Source organism: Lolium rigidum, chromosome 3 (assembly GCF_022539505.1).
Source record: "Lolium rigidum isolate FL_2022 chromosome 3, APGP_CSIRO_Lrig_0.1, whole genome shotgun sequence".
In the NCBI taxonomy this organism is placed as follows: Eukaryota; Viridiplantae; Streptophyta; class Magnoliopsida; order Poales; family Poaceae; genus Lolium; species Lolium rigidum.
This window is the reverse complement of record NC_061510.1, coordinates 384,746,948-384,758,255: the sequence shown is the minus strand read 5'-3', so window position 1 is coordinate 384,758,255 and position 11,308 is coordinate 384,746,948. Positions and strand designations below refer to the sequence as shown.

General features: G+C 46.4%; 1 pseudogene; it reads right to left on the bottom strand.

Annotated features, from left to right (window-relative positions):
* Positions 1 to 5,502: 5,502 nt before the first annotated feature.
* Positions 5,503 to 8,896, bottom strand: LOC124704440 (annotated as a pseudogene).
* Between the last annotated feature and the right edge of the window lie 2,412 nt (positions 8,897 to 11,308).

Below are 11,308 nucleotides of genomic sequence, written 5' to 3'. Positions count from 1 at the left end.
GATTTTATTTCCAAATAGATATATACATTATGTGTAAGGAAATAATTCAGTACTACTTCCATTCCAAATGTTATGCTAAACAGAAAATCATGTGTGCGAGAGACAGGATTAAGGATTAATAATCTCTATTTTTACGGATCAATGATTACATTTCATTTACACATATCCATACTTCTTGTAAATGAAAAACCCATTAACTGCCATTACGATAGTCCGTCTTCATGAAACTATGCTCGTCATCGTTTTCTTTAGGCTGTTGATATCAACTTATCTACAACATGTAACATCAATTAGGTGGACCGCTAAATCTCATGAACTTTAGCTACTAAACTACAGTGCTAAATCTCTCACCGGTTAAATTTACACTTTTAGGAAAAAAAACAAATCGTAAAGAGAGTCCACTCTACCGGGTAGCATATCTTTCTAGTTTAATGCCCATACATGTTTTTTAAACATAAGACTCGAGAGCCCAGCTTTAAATTAATAAAGCCCTCAACCGGCTAGGATACAAAGATGATGATTACACAAACTTGAACAAGATAAAAGAAAGAGACAAAGCCCTAGAGGAACTATAAAGAATACCACCCAGCAGTGCCACCAAAGAACCCTCGTGAGCAAGCTACGGAGAACTGCCGCGGATGGAGAGGGATGAGGCAAGCGAAGAGGAGAAGCACCAGCGTCAAAGAAGTGAAGAAGATCCAGCTCCAAGACCGCCATGCCGTGCTGCTGCCAAAGGAGGGACTCTTCCCTCCTCACCCAGGCTCGAGGGTGTTGTGCCACCGGCCACCACAGCACAAAGAGGTGGTTGAGCGTCCAAAGAAAGCCCTGAACTTGCTGAGTGCCGCCACAAGCCTCACCATAGCCACATCCAAACCGCACCACCATCATTGTCACCGCACCGATAGCCCTCTGTCCCCTCGACCCAAAGCGGCGCCTCCAAGGAGGAGAACGATGCGGTGCGCCATCATCGCCCGGCCGTAGCCTGAGTTTTCACCCGGGAAGAAGAGGAATAGGGGAGGGTTACCTCACCGGCCCTTCAAGAAGGAGAACGACGAAAGTATCGTCGTTGCCGATGTGGCTGACACAGAGCCAGCCAAGAGTTTCCCCCGGTTACTCCTCATAGAACTCGCACAGACACAGAATGGGCAGTCCGAGGACCAACCATGCCGTATCTGGCGCAGAGAAACCGAGCAGTGGAGACGCCAATGAACAGACGAAGAAAGCGTCAGAGCACTACTACGCTGCAACCAAGCTACCGCCGGCTCCTCACCGTCCCCACGGCCAAGAAGACCGGCCAGCACCAGCGGACGCCACCCCGCCTTCCGATCGACGTCGCCACCCACCGTCCAGGGCCGCCATCCCGGCGTCCAAGCTCAGCCCGCCGAAGATTTGAGGGAACACGGTGGACAACGGAGCAAGGAATTTGCGTCCGTAATCACGTGACGGCCAGCAACATCACCATGAACCTGGAAGTGACCAGAGCGGCACATGCCTGAGGTACTAGATCTGGGGACTTGATGGGCTCGGCCGGGCCCGGGGCCCCTGCCCCGGCCCGCGCGCGAGGTGGCCTCCCTAGTCGCGCTGCCCGTCCGGCTCCACTAGCAGGTTGTTGCGCCGCCGCTAGACCGCCATGGCGCCGTGGTCGACCACCCTCGCGCCGCGCTGCCCACCTCAATCAGTCCGCAGCGGGCCGAGCTCGCATCGCCCGCGGTAGCAGAAGCTCCCGAGGAAGCCACCGCCGCCCCGAGCACAAACACCCCGAAGAGCCGCCACGCCACCGTCGAGCGGCCGCGCCGCCATGCCCCCTGCCCAGTGTCGCGCCTCCAAGCACCAATGCCTCCCACGCCGCCATCACCACGAGGAGGAGAGGAAACACCCCACCGCCACCGACGCTGCTCGAGCTTCGCCCGGTGGCGCCTCCTGGCGGCGGCGAGGTAGGAGAGAGGAGGACGGGGCTTGCGGCGGCGGCGCACTAGGGTTTCGCCCTGGGACTCGCGGGAGCCCAAGACGAAACGTTTTCTCCACCTTTCCAATGACCATACACGTTGCTCGTAAGTGATATTATACCGATACAAATATTTAGAAGTTTTATATGTGGTCCAGAGTTTTTATAGAGTGTTAGTAGAGCATTATGCAAGCTTAGCATTCATGTTGTTGGTCATATTGTAGTAGATGTATGCATATAAAAAATCCACTATGCTATGGTCAATTTATAATTATGGAACATCCAAGAAACGGCAAAATGATTTTGAGGTGACTTTTTCCAATGGAATGGTAAATGAAAAATTGTATTGAAGTGAAATAGAGCATAATTTATCATCATTAAAAGGTTAGCCAACTAAACAAAGACATTTCTCATTTTAATTTATGCATATCTTCTTCCTCGTCTTCATTTCCTCTATTCTAACATACATGGTATTCTTTACGGATTTTGGACATGAACTGTTCCATGGCAACAATCTGACCGTTATTTTGCACATGTATGTTGCTAGAAAAATTAATAATTAGAAAATATTTGCAAAAATAGTAATATTCTTTTCTTCTGGACTGTTTTGATTATATATTTTATATCGACAATAATTGGGGCAGGCTTGCTGCAAGCTTTCTAGAATGCCATTTATTTTCTACTCTCAGTCAAGTTGTTACTCTCGCTCATATATTTTTTTCGTGTCATATATCATAAATGAATACATGCAAGAAATTTATTTTACCATGAGATAGCAATGACCTCCTAATAAATTTGAGGTGATTATAAATCACAAAAATTGACACAAAAGGATGTTAATTACATGCAGACTCAAAGGGGCATTGTTATGTCACATCTAATGCCCAGCTCACACAACTTATCACTTCGATCTGGCCTCCTGTGATAAATAAGAAATTCGCCGGTAGCATGGAGATTTAGGCTGAGTTAGCAGGTAAGGTTATAATGAAGCTGACTTAGGCTCAGGATACAAGGATTGTGCATTTTAAGATAACAAACCAAGAAGAGGACGCATCACCATCTTCATCGTATGGCGCTCTGGTTGAGGAAAATGGTGGCGGTTTGACTGAATGTTGAGGATGAGAGTAGATGTGACATAGTGAGATCGAAAAAGTATTTGAGTTTTGCTTCATACGATCTACTAACATGGATATGTCCAGCCTAATGAGATATAACAATTACAAATACCACTTGTTGTGACATGGACTCTATGTGATCCAAACTAATTATCAAAAATTTAGGAAAACTGTTGTATAAATCTATCTAGGTTCATTGAACCAAAGACAACTAATTTAAATCAGTGGTAGTACTAATGATCTCTAGTTATATCGTATCTATTAATTACAGATCTTGTATTCCATAATTTTTGTGTGAGATCGATTAGTTTTATCGGTAGATATACATCACATGTCCAGATCAATTGTTAAAATCAAATGTTTGTGATCTATCTTCAATTTGGATCGATTGGTAAAGGAGTGGCGCACCTGCAGATTGGGTAAGCTTAACATTTTTTTTAATACTTCCTCCGTTTTATTTACTTCACTTTCTAGGATTAGGAAAAGTTAAATTTTGTCAAATTTAAATGAAAAATATATGAGAAAATATCAAAATTCATAATACCATATGCATAGAATATGAAAATATACCTTTTGATGGTTCTACTACTATAGATTTTTTACATTGTAGATGTTGAGATTTTTTCTAAATATTTAATTAAACTTTATAAAAATTGACTTTTACTAACCCAGAATGCGAAGTAGGAAAATAACAACGAAAATATAGAATTTTATTTTGAGAGCAATAGATAGATGTAAGGGTGGTATGAATACTCCCTCTGAAAAAACGTACACGTAACTTTTATTTTTACACGCCAACATGCTAATTTAGGGATAGAAGTGTTTTTAGAGCACTGTACGGGTCCAAGGGTTTAAGCGAAGGAGCTAACGGAATTTTTCTTCTGCCATTCACGGTGATGGACCACTGGACGTGGTATTGAAAAAAGGTTTTTTTCATAAACGGTGTAGGTATGAGGAGATATAAAGACATGATAGAGAATTAATGTGTACTTATGGAAAAAATAGTTATGTTACCTTATTTGACTAAATCTTAACCGTATATTTTAGATCTAACTATCATAGATAATTTAGATGATGTGGATTAACGTAGTATCCCGAAACGACAACCCCATGTTGTGCTTTTAGTATATATACTAATAGATAGATAGATAATTTAGTATTATGCATACTCAATGTTTTAAGTTTCTCGTGATATTGAGTTGTTGCAGAAATTGGGTGTACGTGGTATGTTCTGGATATTAATATAATAGAGCGATTAGAAATATTTTTCTGACACGTTAGTAACCCGTAGATGCATGGTGTGATAAAATAGACTAAGAACAATTTACTCTGCACATCGGGTGACTAATGGAAGGCAAAAGCATACAACTGCCACAAACCTGTTTGGGCCAAACTTTCATGTAAAACGTACGGCTTTTATATGGAGACCCTAGACATATGCCCTTTTTAAAGCTTCTATAAATTGTATCATCGTGATGCTAACTTATATGGCTTCAATAAATCACCTTTTATTGAAAATAAAATGCGTAGTGGGCAACATAATTTATGAATTCCATCTTTTGTTGCTCCACTGCGCTTGCCAAGTACAACTCATTCACTGTCATCTGAATGCTGCCCTCACATCTTAGTTATGCACCACCTTCCCATTCAGATAGCTCATGTCTTCTTTGTATAATTTTAGCAGCAGTAGAAACAAAGCACGTAAGCCTAGCAGAAAGAAAGGAGGCAGTGTAGAACAAATACGGCTTGGCCAGGCGTATTGTTCCTCATCCTGATTGTCCTCCATTGTGAATCGCCTAGCACTTCTTTTACATTTAGGCAATAGGCATGGAGCCTCAGAACACGGACATCGTGCAAGCTAGATGTTTAGTTTCCTTCGCACACTTATGACATTTTCAGTCACTAGTTACACTAGATGGGGTGATGCTTGCAGCGATGTTGGAATGGGCGGCACCGGGAATGTGAGCCAAACAAAAGAGTCCATAGCTTCATGAGAGACAACGATACAATCATGCGCAGACTAGCAGCCAAGTTTCACACTCTGCGGCCGTGAGGAACTGGTAGATTCAAAGTGCGTGTCTATGCTACATCAAATTATGTATACCACGATGTGATTGAACGCCAATGATTGATCTGGAATCTCTCGATTTTGTGAAAGGAGACTCATCAGCCCTGAAACAAAAACCATAAGATGGGAGCCCAACAAACTAATCTGAGACGGCATAGAGGGAAAAAGTTCTTTGTAAGAACTTCCATGCGTTCATTCAGTCATGCACCAGTAACTGAAAGTCTTAAGAACAAAAAAAAATCCCTGACATTTTGTTTCTCCACATCCAGTTGAATGCAGGGACGATTTGCTACCCGTTATTGATGCTTCGGAGATAATTGTGGACAATATGAAAAGAATAGCCATATATCCATGATAAAGCTCCCAATCCTGAAAATACATTTGGCAATGTATACCTGGCGTTTTTCCCATTACGATACTCCCAGTTGTAAGATGCCACTTGTCTTTCACCCTCAAAGCATCCCTTCTTTCCTAATTCGTTTCCTTTTCCAATTTAGAAGGCCGTAGAAACCCCACTGAGTCACAGTAGGACAAACAAACCGGGTCGAAATTAGATGTGGGTCCACCCAACTAAACCTGACAGGCAAAGTGCAATATAAAGAGCTAAAATATTGTTGCCTTGATTTGGTCAGCACACCAACATCCTTAAGAACCGATCTAAATCTACACCCAGGCTTACCATTTTGAAAAGGTGCAGCAATAAAGAAGTTTGTGATTTTTCAAAGTACTACAAACATTGTACAGATTTGAATACACCTCACAATGAGATTGGTTAATAATCCATGAGTTACCCATTTCCAAAACCTGATATTTGAAGCTCCAAGTTGCAACAAAATCCAGAAACATCTATTGATCACATGATCCCTCGGAGGATTGTGAATCACCGGCATCCGGAGTAACCAAATACATAGGATTGACTGTTCCTTTGACGTTTTTGCTGAGGAGGCGCTTCCGACACGTCATCACCACCATTTTCTTCCCCACTGCCTCTGGCAACCTCATCTCTCACAACACCATTTTCTCTATTGCCGTGATCCACGTCCTCACCACCCCCACTGGTACCTGGTTCATCAGCAACTTGCGCTTCAGTAGCGAGTAACGCATAAGCCTGCTCAATATCCAGGAGGGTCATGTAGCCATGAAAAGTAGTTTCTCCATGGGCGACTCGTGCCTCCTTCAGCTTCTGAACTTTGGTCTGGCCATACTTGAGCAGAGACTGACGGTTGGCCTCCTGGGTGCAGAATTCGAAGAGGTGATGCTGTTGTATTTCTGGCCCAAACCTCTCGACAATGTTTGTGGCCCCACGGTTCATATACTGTGACTCCTTCTGACAGTGGGCAAGATAGGCGCTCCAGCACTGCCCGCGAAGCTCATGGGTACTCAGGGGCACATAGGAGGAAGACACAGGGTAACCCACCTTCGCAGATTCAACGCTGGCCTCAAAGGATGCACGGGCTTCATCAATCATCGCCTGATAATGGGCAATTTTGGCATCTCTTTCACCCTGTAGTTTGCTTATCTCACGTGAGCATTCATCATTCTCAGACTGGAACAGGCGTAGGAGGGCCGTCTGCTCAGGCTCGAAGACACCCTTCCCTGATTTGGCCAACTTGACGTGCTGCTGTACAGACTGCAGACTATGCTTGCCTGTGGTGGTTGTTAGCCACCGCTCGAACCTGAACAGGTCCTTGATGGTCAGCACCTGAGCCGACATGACACCTCCAGAATTGTGAGCCCTGGACCACAGGTCACCAAAGATACCCTGCTGAAGGTGGGGCTTCACGGTGTTCATCGCCTTCTCCAGATCGGCCATTGTGCTGTTGGAGTTGATGAGATCATCATAGCTACAGCTTCTAAGTACCAGGTTACAATCCCCAAAAGTTAACATGAGATCAGCTACCCTCTCAGCGTCAGGATTCCTCTCTGTGTATTCCTGATGAAAGTGGCTCAGGGGATCAACTGGCATTTCCGTGCAAACAGGGAGAGCTGGCAGTTTCGTCGAAACAGATTAATGGTGCTTCCTCCGTAGCATGGTTTTCTCGATCATTTTCTCCAAGTGCAGCTGTTATCTCCGCGTTCTTCCTAACAGCATCGTCAGCTTGCTCCTGATTAATTTTCTCACATAGTGTCCTGATCGAGCCCTTTGTAACAGGCCCGTTGTCCTTTCTTCCAAAGAATGCAGCAATTGTGTTGTACACGCCCAAATCAACATTGTTATTCCTCAACTTGCGGACCAAGTCCCTCGTGTACTTATCTATATGCTTATGAGATGGAGAACTCAACTTGTCTGAACACGCCCTCGAAAGAGGATGATTATGTGTTTCCTTGTGGTTCGCCACATACCATCCCTTGTCAGCGGATCTCAGCAGCCTAATTTGTGCTGTACAGTTGCATCTGACCGATTTGCTGCTATTCTTCATGTTATCCTTTGGTTTACCCTGCAAGTCAAAAGAACTACCGCATAAATTTTCAGGACTGGCTGCCACAGAAAGCTAACCAATAAATTAGAGGTTTTTTCTTACCGAACGGCCGCAAACAATTTCCTGCATACATTTACTTCTCATCGCATTCAACCTGCTCTTGCCATACCTAACACCGAAACCCATTTCCCAGGAATGGATGTTATAAAAATCATACGCCTCCACAAGCGAATCGAAGATGGTCCCAACTGCTGGATGAACAACAGCATCAGTTTGCCTCTCTGCGAAGCCAGTCAACGCCTTTTCCAGCGCGCTGACATGATCAGCCGGTGTCTCCCGTTCATCTGGGACACGACCAAGCCTCACCCTGCGCCCAGCAAGAAGCAACAGTCATGGATTTGTTGTACATTGACACAGTGGAAAGCAGTTGGTCTTTGCAATGGGACAGAATCCTAGATCCATGGTAAATTGCTTGTTTCTATTTGAGGTTATGGAACTGTAGATGACCAATTCCAATAAATCATCAGAGGTCCGTGCCAATTGACTAGCCTAATTACTTAAGCTTTACTACTTTCGGTAAACTAGACTAAAGAATAGAGAAATGAAATTGGGCATGTTCCGAGATTGGTAGCACTGAACGAATTCTAGACGCCACGGTACAGCATGCTGAAGGTCAACCACGGCATACCTGCGAGTCCAGCCTCCAGCAGCTCCATTGCCTGCATCTGCAGCCGGGGGTTGGGCGGCCGCGTTGTTGTTGGCCGGTTCTGAATTCACACGATTTTCAGAGGTAGATGGTGCATCGATACCGCTGGTAGAGGCAGCAGCCTGCTGCGCGGAGCTATTCCCAGCCTCCTGCAGATCCACGCGCTTCTCCGCGACAACTATTGCTGCGTCAGGTCTCAACTCAACAGTTGGGGCTCGATTCTCTGGGTCCTGCTGCCGGCTGCGCTCCGCCGGCGGATCCGGTCGACCGAAAGCTCGGCTGACCACACTAATGGCGAAATTGTCACCCGGGAAAGCCCTCCTCACTGCCTCCATGGGATCTTCCACGGGCAGGCCCGGCCTGCGACGAAACACGGAATAAGAAAAAGAACGGGCAGAGGCAACGGAATTAATCGGGCCAGCGTGTGTGTGTGCAAACCTCTGTTCCTCTTCGGCGTGCACCTCCATTGCCGTAGCTCGATGGGGCTCTGGGAGATGTGGCAGGCGGAGGGAGGGGACGTGTGGGGGAATTGAGCAGTTATTGCGGCGGGCGAGGGTGTGGGTGTGGGCCTCGCCTCGGGAGGAGGCGGCTTCTGCCGGTCAGTCAGCCACGAGCTGCTGCGCCGCCGTCAAGGGGCGACCCGAGGTAGAAGTTGGCGCGAGCGAGCGCCGGCGGCTCCGACGAGGTTTCCGGCGTCGGCAGGCGGGGGGCGACAGTCTGGGCCTTTGGGGGTCAGTTGAGTTCATCCCGGAGGAGGAAGACAAAGATCGATGGCTAGTTTGGGCTTGAAAGATAGCTTACGTTACGCGGGCCAGAACACCAGTCCACAGGCCAGATATCAACGACCAACGGCCACGGCCCATGTACTATTCAGAAACTCAAAAAACAAAAATCAAATGTCCAGAATTTGATAAGCTTGACAATACGAACAAACATGATGACCGAGCTATAAAAATTCGTGATAAAAATATTTCTTGCCTAATAAACATGATGACCGAGCTAAAAATGCTAAAAATAGTTTTTACCCAATCATTTTGAAGGATGTCTTTTTTTGACAATCATTTTGAAGGATGTCTACAAAGAATGGTTATGTGAAATTAGTCCACATACAAACCTTCTTCCAGCGGCCGATCCAGGATTAGGGTAAACTCCGAGCAAAAAACTAAGCACAAAAAAACTAATAAAAAACTCTTCCAATACTACGAAAAATTGGTATGATTGTTTCGAATCCAGCTTTAGCGGTTTAAGAACATAAATAAGAGACAATTAAAAGTAGAAATAGTAATACGAGGATACAAAATACAACCTCGGTTCTAACATATAAGATTATTATAGAAAACTAAACTTTCCTTCCAAAAAGGCTTATATTTTGGAAAAGATGTAATAATACCATATCAATGGTTTAGTTCCGTCTAGAAACATCTTAAATGTTCTGATCCAAGTCCACGGTATGTATCCTAACTCCTAAGAATGGGATCCAAAACAATAAGAGCATCTCCATCGGCGTCTTCTAAATAATGGCAGTTGCCAACCGGGACTAAAGCCCCTTTTTCTACCAGTGAGATGTCGGCACGATCATATGGATAACGCTAGAACATCATCCTTCATTTGGAGATGGCGTTTCCACATTGACGCCCCCATACGGCAACCCCAAAAAAATCAAATGTAAAAAACATTTAAAAAACGAAATTCATACGAATTTAGACTAGTTTTATACAAAATTGACTCGAATTTAAACTTTAATGAAACTTGAACTTCAAATTAGACCAAAACCTAATCTACTCGCTATCGGTTGGGGCGTCCGATGGGTATGCCTCGTTGTTTTTCCCCTTTGTCGCATGCGTCCATGCCCGCCTCTCCGCCCTTGCTTCGGGCATCTGGCGGTGGAGCATGGCCGCGGGCAACGCTGGAGCTTGCCGGCAGTGCTGCCCCTCAGAAATGCAAGCCACCGGCGAGACTCCTCGTTCTGGGCGAGCCTCGCTTGCTCGCGGGTGGCCGCCTTGGCCTGGCGCCGAGCGTTGAGCTCAAGGAGCTTTTGTCGCTCGGCCGCCATGAGGAGACGTCCCGCCTCCTCCCTGGCCGCCCGCTGGCGCAAAATCTCGGCGGCGTGGTCGAAGTTGGCATCGTCGAAGAACTCCTGGTCTTCCTCCTTCAGCCTCCGGAAGCGCTGCTTGTTGAAGGAGGCTAGGATTCCCACCTGCTCCGGGTCACCAGGACCTGCTGCTGCCCACCTCCTCCACCGCCTCAGCTTATGCGTCTGCTATGTACGCTTCATCCCACTCGTCGAACTGGGAGTTGCCAAAGTCATCGGAGTTGAAGTCGATCTCAGCGTCGGGCTGTGGCTGTGGTGGTGGTTGCGACGCCGATGGTGGCGTGCGACCGTTACGGCCAAGCATCGAATAGATCGTATGAAGCCGCCGTGACATTGTTCTGCAGAGGAATGCGGGGTGGTGGAGAGGAGAGGATAACGCGGCAGTGGTGGAGAGTACAGAGAATAGCACGGTGGAGGGCGTACTAATAAACGGTGCCAACTGGCCGCACAGCAGCCGAGGCATCGCATTTACGGCGGTGTCTGCGCGTGGACCGGTGGTTTCATCAGCGGTCGGCCGCACAACAGCCGAGCCGTCGCATTTATGATACCGCCGGCCACTGAGTCGCTGCCAAGGCGGCTCCATCCGCGAAAACTGATGTGCCGCGAGACGCCGACGAGCCCGATTCGCGCCTTTCGTGAAGGGGTCGGCAATGGGGTTGCCGGCGCTTCTATTGGGCTCGAAACCGCGTCGACACTTTTTTGAACGAGCTGGTGTGAGCACAAAAACCACGCAGACCTCAAAATAGCAATCGGAGCTGCTATCGGGGCTGCCGGTGGAGATGCTCTAACATCCCAGCAGTGTTCGAGACAACTATTGGTATTGGTAGCATGGTACGGAGTATGAAAAGTTGCCACTTGTGGAAGGTGCAGTTGTGGGGAGTTGATTCAGTTTGGGGAGCTTCTTCGGTTTAAGGATTTACATTTGATGATTGACTGGATTAGTTTTCAAATTGATGGATAAA